Genomic DNA, 6,928 nt, shown 5'->3' on the forward strand with positions numbered 1-6,928 from the left:
CTTTTTATAATTGTTCTTAAATTTTTTATCTTTGTTATTGATCTTGTTAATGTGTAGCTATGCATTTCATTTCATTCTTGTAAATGCGTTCACTATTTGTATAGTTTGCATCGCAGATCATATTAAATCGTAAACAGCAGGACATAATTTTACGGAATAAAACGTGTGTTTCCGTGTTTGCTTTTGCATTTACACTCCATTCCAAAACTTCCGCTAATACACACATGTAAAATTCAACTGTTTAATATTTGTTACATATATATTAGTTCATCCCAGAATAAAAAGAAGGTGAGTAACACGAAAAATATATGGCCAGCACCGCATTTCCAGAAACGTGAAGTCAAATCTATTATATGCCCACAGACACATCATTTGTCATGGATACGAACTTCTAGAAAATATTTTTTAGGGGTTCGTATGGATTAAATATTTTTTAGGGGTTCGTATGGATTGTTAACCTGCCAATTATAACAAACAATTATCACAGACGTTTTGTCAATAGTAATAAAATATTGGCAATTGAACATACAAAAAATTAAGAATGGGGAATGTGTTAGGGAGACAACAACCCGACCATAGAACAGACTTGTAACAGAATGTCACCAACATGTGTTCAATTGATATCAGGTCCATTCGCACCCAATACACTTCGCACCCTACACCTTGCACGTTCGCACCCAAGGTCTGTTCACACTCTACACGCTCGCATCCAATTTTAATTCAAATTCCCTCAGAATAATTGCAAAATCATGATTGTTGTTTTAAATTGGTTTAACTGAATGTATTTGGCTTGGTATGAGTAAAACATTGAAGATTTTAAATGAAAAACACAAAAGATAATTGTTTTTAACAGCTTCGTCCCTTTGATCTGAAACAATGAAACAATAAAATATAGCAATACACTATTATAATCAAAACATTATTAAAAAAAAAATCAACACACCAAAAAAAAAATGTAGTCAGAAATTCACTTTATTTTGAAACAAGTCAACGAAAAAAAGTTATCGCAAATACACTTCCCAAAACATAATAAAGAGTTATTCAACACAATTTAAAACGTTGACAGAATCTCACTTAATTTAGGATAATGAACGCCATACAAAACTCCAAATTGTACACAAGAAACTAAAATTAAAAATAATACAAGACTAACAAAGGCCAGAGGCTCCTGATGTATCTATGAAGTAAGCATTATGGTTTGTTTTTTTTCTTCTTTTTGATCTCACGGCCTTCTATTGTCTGTTGTCTTTTCGATATAATAAAACACTTACAGACTGGATATTCGTAGAATAGCAAGTTTATCATGTTTTTAGTCCATCGGATACAACTTTTGCTACGCCTCAGGACAATAGTTGCTTCATCTGTCCAATAAACTTACTTTTCCACTCAATAAGTATACATTATTATGCCTCAGTTGTAATTTTCTATATAAAATAAGTACACAATATTTTCATTATTTTGCAAATTACATTAGCTTTGAACATGTTGAACTATTCATCCTATTGGACTGGTTAAAAAAATTTCACTGTTGTAAACGTTCTGGTTTGGTTTCTTCTTTTAAATATTACGATGGTTCATTTATCACTGCAATTTATTGTCGGTTGTCTTTTTCGATATAATAAAACACTTATTGACTGGGTATGAGAGGAATAATATTTTTTTTGTCCCGAGGTGCAACTATTGTCCTGAGGGGTAGTGCAATTAAACAACGTATTAATTACAATGTAGCATGAAACATGGCACCTTATTTACACACCACCTTGTGGCGCCTACAATATTCTCATTCTCGGTTGAATTTGAGATTACGGAAATAAACGAACAAATCGAACATTTTGATAAATTCTTAGGAAACAGCTACATGTACATTGTGTATCTGCAAACCTGGCCAGATACCATTACACTACATCTACATATATGTGCCAATGAGTGATTGATGGATTAATGTAAGTCATCATATTGCATTAATTTTATAGAAAAACATCATTGAAGATGGAAATTTGTACCAACATGACCAAATTTATTTAAATAAATGCCCCATTTTCATTGATTTATTTTTGGTAGAAATTGCACTGTATGCAAATATCACTTTTTTTTGGTGTTAATATAAAAGCATGCACTAAAATGTTGTCATTTCTGTTAAAAACCACCTAAACAATTGTAACTGAAGTAATGACATAAAGTTTTACATTATTTCATAACGCATGCATAAGATTATCCATAATCCTTTAAATTCTTAAAAAGGTAGATTATCTAGGAATATATACTGTATACATGGTATAACAGGTTTTTTTTTGCGTAATGCACATTTTTCACTTATTCTTACAAATAGAACATACATGTAATTGCAAAAGTATTAATTCTGCCAATTTTAAAGGCACACGCAAAGGTATTGATCAAATATTTTAATCCGACAAAATGATGACCACAGAAATATTATGTATACATTCAATGAAAATCGGGCCTGCTCTAACTTATTACATGTATGTTTCAGGTTAAAGTTTTTGGTCAAAGTAGTTTTTGATGAAACTAAAGTCCAATCAACTTGAAATTTAGTACACATGTCCCCTATCATGCCTATTGGCAATGATTGGTTGATCTTTTTACTTTAAAGGCCAAATTAGTTTTTTTCCCAATTTCACAGTCCATTAAACATGGAAAATGATAATGCGAGTGGGGCATCCGTGTACTTTTGACACATTCTTGTTTTATATATATATTTTAAGTATACAATATCATAATTCATAATAACTAAATTAGTAGGAATAAGTGTATTAAATGAATAAAAAACATCAAATTCATTAATTTTATAAGCTGACACATGCATAAAAATTACAGTTTAAGTATATATTTAACATGTGTTTAACTTTGTATTAAGTTTTTACTTCAATTAATAGTAAAAACAACCATGGAAATTTCAATTGACCAGTATTTGCCAGTATTGACCACTTGGGGAGTTTTATCTGGGGCGGTTCATACCAATAAATACCACTGGTAAATACCAGGGGTGGTATTTACCGCCCAACCTTGCATCTATTTTAATAGCATAATTAGTATCTCTCTCAGTTTTCAGGTATAAAGATATACGAAGATGTGGTATGAGTGCCAATGGCAATGAGACAACTCTCCAATCAAGTAACAATTTATAAAAAGTAAACGATTTAGGTTAAGGTACATCTTCAACACGAAGCCAAGGCTCACGTGATCAAAATTGTCAATTGACCACTTCCAGAGTTATTCTCCTTAAAAGTATTTTTTTCCATTTCAGAGAAATGGAGAAATCAGTTGAAAATCTGAGGAGGACATCAGAAGAGGTAATTGCTATGTCCTATCAATTACAGGGCTGCATAGCCAAACTACCCAAAATTCCTTATGAACATGGAATCTTTTTCAATACCTCAACTGATCATCTTAGGGAACTGGGAAAGATTATTAAAAATGAGTCACAGCAAATACAACATGCATTTCAAATGTATGAGAGTAAGGAAAAAAATGAAAGGCTGGAAGTATGTCATCTAAAACAGGAAAATTTTCATCTAAAACAACAGATTGAACAACTTCAGAGTTCCAATGATGAGTTAAAGGAGGACAAGCAGTTATCTACCATGGATTATAGTGAAACAAAATTAAAAGAACATGAAGAAGAAGAGCAGCAAAATTAATTATGTTCGACAACTTTTAAAACTTATTTAATTCAGTTGCTTTATTTCATAATTATATTTTATATTATATATTATAGACTGGTATGTCTATTTGTGAAATATACATGTTTACTTGATATTCATCTCTCTGTATCTTTTGATATGAAAGTATGTGTTTGTAAACAAAAGATTTTTTTTTTTTAGATTTTCACAACACAAGTTCATTGGACCTTATAACATGTGTTTTGGATTAAATAAACATGATTTCAAAGATGTAAAGACACAACCAGAAAAGAGTCAACAATAAATTATGCAAGTAGAATAATAATAGTTATTTTTATCATCCTGTTTACAAGACATATTATGCTATACCCTTGTCTGTCTGTCGTCAACATGTCAGATATGAACTTAAAAATACTTTAACCAATTTGCAAAAAACTTTGGTCAATTGTTTATATCAACTGAAATGTTCTTTCTTACATTTATTATCTTTTTTATATATTAAGTTTTAGAGAATTGAGGTTTTAATCATTCCAAAAAGAGTGATTTTCAAGTTTTCAGACTCTTAACTCAAAACACTTCAAATCATCAATTTGTAAGTTTGGTGCTTCATTTTTATTTTTATCAATTTTTTATTTTTATGTTTCCTAGTTATGGGGTTTTATTCATTACAAAAAGGAGGGTTTGCCTCTTTTTCCAGCAATAGCTAAAAAAAAATTAAGAGCAAGCTGTTTGGTTGAGCTTAAGTAATTTATTAAAAAATAAATAACTAATGGTATTGTTTTGATGTTTCGTACACAGTTGTATTAGTAGTAGCTCATATCTATATAAACATGATAAGTCATGGTTCATTGATTTTCCATTCATTTTATTAAGATAGTCGTTATTTTAGAATTTTAAAATTATATAAGATAAAGCGAAATATCTTTCTCCAAAAAACTTCCTTGCTCGACTTTTGCAATTCTTTTAGCCATTTTGATTTATAAGCTCTTTGCGTGTTTCACATGTTTTTCGACTTTCAAATAATTTATTATGACATATATGTCATTGACATTAAAATTCTTTTCTGGTTTTTATTAGTCTGTAAGTGGTCTTAAATCAGATATTTTGATTTATTATTTCATCTTATATTTTTAAAATTTTGATTTATTTGTATTGTTTAAATTGTGTTTTTTTTCCAACAGCAATTATTTTAAACAACCATTGTCATCATTGTATTTAAATTTGATGTAATGATACAACTCAGCTAAGGACACTGTGATTATCAATAAAAAATATTCCATTCTATTCATGGACTTTGAATACTTCTTCCCATAGTTGACATGTTACAATATTACCTATTTCAATTTCACCATTTGCAAATACCTATCAATTATTATACAGTTCACACATATCTCAGTATCAACAGTTCTTTTTAAAACCTGCATAATCCTAAACTAGTGAAAAGGTATCTTTTAATACAACTACAATTGTGTAAATATATCATGTATATATAAAGGAGACATTAATTTTGAATATCAATCACAAAAAAAATCAAAAAGTACTATCATTACTTTATTATCACTATCCTACCATCCTACTAAAATGACCTAAAAAGTCAAACATGGTAATGGTCCTTCAACTTCAGATGTATGGCTTTTTTTAAATCACCTTCAGATGTTGGGCTGATTTTTGAATTTGAGTTGACCATGATAGTAACATATCAGTTTAAGTTTTTCGTTCTGCTCTGCTGATTTATGCCGAAATTAGGGGCTTCAATTTCGATTAGTAAAAAATCACAGTTATATAGACTTTTTAGCTCACCTAGCCCAAAGGGCCAAGTGAGCTTTTCTCATCACTTTGCTTTGTCGTCCTTTGTCTGTTGTTTTTGTCCGTCATCCAACTAAGATGGCCTCCCTGGCTAAAAATAGAACATAGGGGTAAAACGTAGACTTTGGCTTATAACTCTAAAACCAAAGCATTTACAGCAAATCTGACAACCGGCATACTTGTTTGTCAAGTCCAGATTTATCTCCTGTGAAATTTTCAGATGAATCAGGCAACCAGTTGTTGGGTTGTTTGCCTTGAAATGGAAATTTTAAGGAAATTTTCGCTGTAAGATCTACAAATAAGTCAACACGACCAAAATAATCAGTTGACCCCTTAATGAGTTATTGCCCTTTATACAATTTTTTTATGAATTGTTTAAACATCTAGTTTCTTCACATATTTATTTGATAATTGATATATAGTTTTATAATTGGAATGTTCCAGTCTTATGATTGTAAAAGCTTTATATTTTAGAAGCTGGAAGACCTGGATGCTTCATACTTTGTATATAGATGCCTCATGTTAGGAAGTTTCTGTCAGTCACATGTCCAATGTTCTTGACCACTTGAAAAAAAAAAAATATTTTGTAATGTTGAATTCTGTCTTATTATACGTAATAGGATAACTATATTTGGTATGTGCGTACCTTGCAAGGTCCTAATGCCCGTCAGGCAGTTTCCACTTGACCTCGACCACATTTCATGGATGAGTGAACAATGTTCAGTTTTGGTGGTCAAGTCTATATCTCAGATACTATAAGCAATAGGGCTAGTATATTCGGTGTATGGAAGGACTGTAAGGTGTACATGTCCAACTGGCAGGTGTCATCTGACCTTGACCTCATTTTCATGGTTCAGTGGTTATAGTTAAGTTTTCGTGTGTTGGTCTTTTTATCTGATATTATATGTCAAAGGTCAACTATATTTGGTGTATGGAAATACTTTATGATCTATATGTCAGTCCCGCATGTTTTATTTGACCATGACCTTTATTTCACGGTTCATTGCAGTGTTCAGTTTTTGTGTTTTGGATCATTTTTCTTAAACTATAAGTGATAGGTCAACTGTATTTTATGTATGGAAGCATTGTTAACTGTACATGTCTCCCTGGCATGGTTCATCTGACCTTGAACTCATTTTCACGGTTCATTGGTCTTTGTTTAGCTATCTTGGTTAATGTTAAGTTTATGTGACAGTTGTAATAAAGCTTTACACTTAGAACTATAAACATAATATCAATGATAAGTAAAGAAGGCGAACATTTCAGTGTGTGCACTCTTGTTGACACATTTATATTGTATAATCATCAAAACAAAATTATCTCAGTCTGTTCTAATGTGAAAATATGGCACCTAATTATTTGTCATGTTTTCAAGCCTTTATTTACTGATACATTTACCTTAGTAAATATTCAACAAAGAAGCATTGGTATTCATGCGTATAACATATATGTACAATAACATAATAATTTATTTAAGTGAC

At 30.7% G+C, this 6,928-nt stretch overlaps 1 long non-coding RNA gene across 1 annotated transcript; it reads left to right on the top strand.

Annotated features, from left to right (window-relative positions):
* Positions 1 to 203: 203 nt before the first annotated feature.
* On the top strand, positions 204 to 3,954 carry LOC143062233 (uncharacterized). Its single transcript, XR_012974623.1, has 3 exons — positions 204 to 288; positions 3,266 to 3,311; positions 3,843 to 3,954. It is a non-coding gene; the product is annotated as an uncharacterized LOC143062233 (long non-coding RNA).
* Positions 3,955 to 6,928: the final 2,974 nt, after the last annotated feature.

This window comes from Mytilus galloprovincialis, chromosome 2, assembly GCF_965363235.1.
Source record: "Mytilus galloprovincialis chromosome 2, xbMytGall1.hap1.1, whole genome shotgun sequence".
Taxonomy (NCBI): Eukaryota; Metazoa; Mollusca; class Bivalvia; order Mytilida; family Mytilidae; genus Mytilus; species Mytilus galloprovincialis.